Source organism: Hibiscus syriacus, unplaced genomic scaffold (genome assembly GCF_006381635.1).
Source record: "Hibiscus syriacus cultivar Baekdansim isolate YM2019G1 unplaced genomic scaffold, ASM638163v2 tig00110634_pilon, whole genome shotgun sequence".
Classification (NCBI taxonomy): Eukaryota; Viridiplantae; Streptophyta; class Magnoliopsida; order Malvales; family Malvaceae; genus Hibiscus; species Hibiscus syriacus.
Window position 1 is genome coordinate 60016 of NW_024062807.1, and position 6931 is coordinate 66946.

Here is a 6931-nt window from a genome sequence, read left to right on the forward strand (position 1 = left end):
ATTTAATTTATTTGTTTATTCACACTCCTATTATTACCAATTTATTTCTTTTTACGGTGCAAGAAGTTAGAATACAGAGTTACACCAATCACTATGGAGATGATATCTTGCGACGTGTATACTTGCACCATTTGTGAATCACTTAAATCACGGAACATGTAATTTACCCCATATTTTAGAAGTAGAAAAGTGGCAGATTTATTGAGAAATAAGGAATACATTTGTTCATAGTGAAATTTGGATGCATACGCTAAAGTGTGATTGTAACCATGAATCCATCATCATTGACCATGGCTTCCAAGGTCTGAAGCAAAAGGCAGGCTTCAACGTCAATGCTTCCTTCTTCTGCTCCACAAAACACAGTAAGCTTCCCATCTACTTTGTTCCCTAACCCACTCCTTACTACAATCGGCTTTCCCCATCCATAATCGTTCTCATACATCGATACGAAGAACTGCTGGTGCTCGTCAGATTATTCGGAAATGACGCTGTTGTTATCACTTTCGGACTTGCTATCCAACACTCCAAGTCTCGTCTAAACTCTTCTTCAGTCTGTGCACAAATCAATCTGTTCATTTCCCTCGCGATGTCTCTAACTCTTTGTTCTTGCAGCTCCTTCGCCTTCATAGCTATTATTCTAGTCGTTACTGCATTTCCAAAGTAATGTTGGGGTATATGTTGAAAGTCTTTGCACTTTCGGTGCATTGAAAATGGCAGCATAATTGGACGAAAAATGTGGTCAAACTTTGGCCACCAAATTTTGAATTTATGTAATGGGTAAATGATAAATTTAGTCATTACAATTTAGGATATTTACAAGATTAGTCCTTAAGGCTTCAACTATAAATACCCTACATCATTTAGCTTCAAAACCATCCCAAACATTTTAGCTTTCTTCCAATACTAGAGAGAATTTAGAGAGTTTCTTGAGAGTTGTTTTCTCCTTTTTATCAAGAGAGAATTATCATTGTTTTCTCTTTGGTAGATCGAGAGAAGTTGTAATTCCTATTTTCTCATAGTGAAATTCTTCTACCATTGCCCGTGGTTTTTACCCTATTTTATTTAGGGGTTTTCCACGTAAATTTTGTGTCTCTTTTATCTTCAACTTTTATTTTCTCAAATTATCAGTTTCATTTTTTGCTCTATCCGATAGTCGCCTTCCGCAACAATTGGTATCCGAGCTAGATTAGAGTGTGTAATATCTGCTTATTGTCTTTGTGGTTGCCACCAAAAAGTAGATCATCCAATATAAGAAAAAAAGAAGTTATTACCCATTCTTTGAAGGTTTCAGAGAACTATTCACAATAGTGAGAGTTATCCGTAAAAGAAGCCATGGCAACGAAATTTTATATTGAAAAATTCAATAGGAGAAATTTCTCATTGTGGAAATTGAAGATGAAGGCTATCCTGAGGAAAGACGGTTGTCTAGCAGCTATTAGTGAAAGGCCAGTGGATTTCACAGATGACAACAAATGGATCGAAATGGACGGGAATGATATGGCAAACTTTCATCTAGCATTAGCAGATGAATTATTGTCAAGCATCGAGGAAAAGAAGACAGCTAAGGAGATATGGGATCATCTCACCAAATTGTACGAGGCCATATCGTTGCACAATAAAATTTTCCTTAAGAGAAAATTGTACACTCTCCGTATGCCAGAATCTACTTCAGTGACGGAACACTTAAATACACTGAACACTTTATTTTCTCAGCTTACATCCTTAAGCTGTAAAATAGGAGAACAAGAACGTGCTGAACTTCTACTTCAAAGTCTACTAGATTCGTATGATCAACTCATCATCAACTTGACAAACAGTAATGTCACTAGTCTAGTCTTCGATGACGTTGCAGCTGCTGTTCTACAAGAAGAAAATCGGCGCAAGAACAAGGAAGACAGAAAAGTAAATATGCAACAAGCAGAAGCATTGACAACGATGACAACGATGAGAGGGAGATCAACAGAACGTGGCGAAAACAACAGTCACAAACATGGTAGATCGAAGTCGAGATGCAAGAATAATTTAAAGTGCTACAACTGTGGAAAGAATAGTCACTTAAAGAAGGATTGTTGGAGTTTAAATAAAAACTCCAATCCACAAGGCAATACCGCAAATACTTCAGATGATGGAGATGCTCTATGCTGTGAAGCGTCAACCACCGTGGAAGGCAGAAAACGATTTGCAGATATATGGCTCATTGATTCGGGAGCAACATATCACATGACCTCAAGAAGAGAATGGTTTCATCATTATGAACCTGTCTCAGGAGGATCTGTGTATAGTTGCAATGATCATGCCTTAGAGATCGTTGGCGTTGGAACCATCAAATTGAATATGTATGATGGAACAATTAAAGTTGTTCGAGATGTGCGGCACGTGAAAGGCCTGAAGAAAAATTTATTATCCTACGGATTGTTGGATAATAATGCTAGCAAGATTGAAACACGGAAAGGAATCATGAAGGTGTTCCGTGGAGCGCTTGTGGTGCTGAAAGGCGAAAAGATAGCAACAAACTTGTACATGCTGAAGGGAGAGACTTTGCTAGAAGCAGAAGCCTCTGTTGCCTCGTGTAGTTCATATTCTACAATGTCATGGCATCAGAAACTTGGACACATGTCAGAACAAGGAATGAAAGTCCTTGTAAAGCAAAAGCTACTTCCCGGCTTAACAAATGTATCACTTCCTTTGTGTGAGCATTGTATAACAAGTAAGCAGCACCGGTTGAAATTCAACAAGTCAAATTCTAGAGACAAAAGTGTTCTAGAATTGGTTCACTCTGACGTATGGCAAGCACCAGTTACATCCCTAGGCGGAGTAAAATATTTTCTCTCATTTATTGATGACTACTCCAGGAGATGTTGGGTGTACCCTATTAAGAAGAAGTCAGACGTGTTTTCAACTTTCAAAAACTTCAAAACGCGGGTGGAACTTGATTCTGGAAATAAGATCAAGTGTTTCAGAACAGATAATGGAGGATAATACACAAATGAAGAATTGATGACTTTTGCAGGAAATAAGGCATCAAAAGACAGTTCACAGTGGCGAACACTCCTCAACAAAATGGAGTGGCAGAACAGATGAACAGAACCTTGTTAGAAAGAACAAGAGCAATGTTAAGGGATACAGGCCTATAAAAATCATTCTGGGTAGAAGTAGTCAATACCGCCTGTTATTTGGTGAATCGAGCTCCATCAACTGCAATAGAGCTAAAGACGCCAATGGAGATGTGGACTGGTAAACCAGCTGATTATTCAAACCTCCATGTATTTGGAAGTATTGTGTATGTGATGTACAACTCCCAAGAAATTTCAAAGCTGGATCCAAAATCCAGGAAACACAAATTATTGGGGTATGTTGATGGTGTAAAGGGGTATCGCTTGTGGGATCCCACTGCCCGCAAAGTATCATTAGCAAGGATGTTATCTTTGTAGAAGATAAACTACAAAGAAAAGAAGACGATGATTGCGCTAAAAATTCAGAGACTACTCAGATACATGTGGAAAAGGAATTTGAACAAGGAGATTCTTCTGAAGCAGAACCAGCACATGATGAACAAGAACCAGAGAGTTCTGAAGCTCCAACAAATCGTCAATCAGATCGTGTGAGAAGACGTCCCAATTGGCACTTAGATTATGTTATAGAAGGAAATGTTGCATACTGCCTTTTAACAGAGGACGATGAACCATCAACATACCAGGAGGCAATAAACAGTTCAGATGTTTCACTGTGGATGATGGCGATGCAAGAAGAAATTGAAGCCCTTCATAAAAATAATACATGGGACCTTGTGCCACTACCACAAGGAAGGAAGCCAATTGGTAACAAATGGGTTTTCAAAATCAAGCGAAATGGTGACGATCAAGTGGAGAGGTATCGTGCAAGACTGGTGATCAAAGGATATGCTCAGAAAGAAGGCATTGATTTCAATGAAATTTTTTCTCCTTTGGTTCAACTAACAACAGTTCGAGTAGTCTTGGCAATGTGTGCTACATTGAATTTACATCTAGAGCAACTAGATGTTAAAAAACTTTTCTTCATGGAAATCTTGAAGAAGAGATTTACATGCTCCAGCCTAAAGGTTTTGAAGAAAAAGAAAAGAAGAACTTGGTTTGCAGGTTGAACAAATCTCTGTACGGTCTAAAGCAGGCGCCAAGGTGTTGGTATAAGAGATTTGATTCCTTCATTATGTGTCTTGGATACAACAGACTTAATGCAGACTCTTGTACTTATTTTAAAAGGTCTGGTGATAACGATTTTGTTATATTGCTATTGTATGTGGATGACATGTTGGTTGCAGGACCTAACAAAGATCATATTGATGAATTGAAGGCACAACTGGCTAGGGAATTTTAAATAAAGGACTTGGGATCAGCAAACAATATTCTAGGGATGCAAATTCACTGAGACAAAAGTAATAGGAATATTTGGCTTTCACAAAAGAATTACTTGAAGAAGATCTTGTCACGATTCAACATGCAAGATTGTAAGCCAATTTCTACCCCTCTTCCTATTAACTTCAAATTATCCTCCAGTATGAGTCATAGCAGTGAAGAAGAGAGGATGGAGATGTCTCGAGTACCGTATGCATCAGCAGTGGGAAGTTTAATGTTCGCTATGATATGCACAAGACCAGACATTGCACAAGCAGTGGGAGTGGTTAGTCGGTACATGGCGAATCCAGACAAAGAGCATTGGAATACAGTGAAGAGGATCCTGAGATACATCAAAGGGATCTCAAATGTTGCATTATGTTACGGAGGATCAAACTTACTTATCAATGGGTATGTCGATTCTGACTATGCAGGGGATTTGGATAAAAGCAAATCTACTACAGGATATGTGTTCAAAGTTTCTGGTGGAGCTGTAAGTTGGGTTTCAAAATTGCAGTCAGTTGTGGCTACATCCACAACAGAGGCAGAATATGTAGCAGCTACACAAGCCAGTAAAGAAGCAATCTGGTTGAAGATGCTATTGAAGGAGCTTGGGCACAATCAAGAGTATGTCTCTCTATTTTGTGACAGTCAAAGCGCCTTGCATCTAGCAAGGAATCCAACATTTCATTCAAGGATAAAGCACATACGAGTTCAATACCATTTCATTCGTGAAAAGGTGGAAGAAGGGACGGTAGATATGCAGAAGATCCATACCAAAGACAATATAAAAGATTTCATGACGAAGGCGATCAACGTTGATAAATTTACCTGGTGTTGATCCTCCTGTGGCCTGTCAGAGACGTAAGCAACATAAAGGTACAAGGTAGAAAGAATGGTGTGAAGATATGATTGTTCCAAATCAAATCTTCAAGTGGGAGATTGTTGAAAGTCTTTGCACTTTCGGTGCATTGGAAATGGCAGCATAATTGGACGATAAATGTGGTTAAAATTTAGCCACCAAATTTTGAATTTATGTAATGGGTAAATGACAAATTTAGTCATTAAAATTTAGGGTATTTATAAGATTAGTCCTTAAGGCTTCAACTATAAATACCCTACCTCATTTAGCTTCAAAACCATCCCAAAGCATTCTAGCTTTCTTCCAATAATAGAGAGAATTTAGAGAGTTTCTTGAGAGTTGTTTTCTCCTTTTTATCAAGAGAGAATTATCATTGTTTTCTCCTTGGTAGACCGAGAGAAGTTGTAATTCCTATTTTCTCATAGTGAAATTCTTCTACGTTGCCCGTGGTTTTTACCCTATTTTATTTAGGGGTTTTCCACGTAAATTTTGTATCTCTTTTTATCTTCATTTTTATTTTATCAAATTATCAATTGCGATTTTGTTTATCCGATAGTCGTCTTCCGCAACAGTATATTGCTCAATCTCGGCCTCGCACCAACCCATACTAGGTAGTAACTCATCTCTTCTTCGGAGCTTAATCTTCTGTTGCGCATGATAGATCGCCAAAGATGAGATGTAAGTGCTTGAAGAGACGAGATGTTGTTGGTTCCAGCCTCCGTGTTAGCTTTCTCTTTGAGTTTGGCAATGCTTTGCTTTGAGAAATGGAACACTCTTTCTCGAAGAGGAGGCTGAGTTAACTGATCTCCATCATGGATTTGCTTGAGCAAATACGCTGGAATCCAAATGGGATAATTAATAACATCTGAAAACGAGCGTTGAAAAACCGGTGGTTTCTATAAGTGAGTCGAACCTCTTGAAATTTCGGACCATGAATTGATGAAATGCCAAAATGATATTCCGTCGACCACGGAATGGTTGATGGTAACACCGATGAAGATACCATCTGCAAGCTCCGTCACCTGCACTCCGAGCAACGGCTCGAAAATTCCATCGTAGTTGGTCATCCCATTGAGTGGGAAGAATGAATGAACAATGGAAGGGACATAAACAGATTCGACGATGTTGGAAACGGTTACTCCATCTGCTTTGGCGTGGATGAACAAGGCCCCAACATTATTACAATCTATGAAAAACGAGACCGTTTCATCGTCGAGTTTGATGGTGGCTAGCCTACCTGCGAGGGGAGGAAAGTGGTGCAGAGTGGTGGAGAGGGAAGCTTTTAAGCGGTGGAGGAAGGCGTTTGAGGGCTTGGGTTTGGGAAAAAGTAGTCCCTTCTGGATAGGGCCAAGTAGAAGAAGACGAAGATCCCATGGAGTTAACTCAATCCTCCCATTCCCTCCATTGTGAGCTGATGCTTTGACCAAAGTAGTCGAGATGCATCGAACACCTCCCATGTCTTCCCAGCACTTATACTTGGCTGCTCACCAAACTGTGGGATTTATGCAGGTGGTACACTAATTTATGATCCATTGCTTTCAATCCTGTTAAAACTAATCCACGTGTAGATATTACTCCCTTTAATTGTGGAAATAGATTGCCCATAGAAAACTAAAATTAAATGCGTAGAATATCCACATTGAATTATTAAGTCCATTATTTCCTAGGGTTCATTCCAACAATAAACGTGAAGAAAATG

At 39.0% G+C, this 6931-nt stretch overlaps 1 pseudogene; it reads right to left on the reverse strand.

Moving 5' to 3' along the window:
* Positions 1–250: 250 nt before the first annotated feature.
* Positions 251–6712, reverse strand: LOC120136588 (annotated as a pseudogene).
* Between the last annotated feature and the right edge of the window lie 219 nt (positions 6713–6931).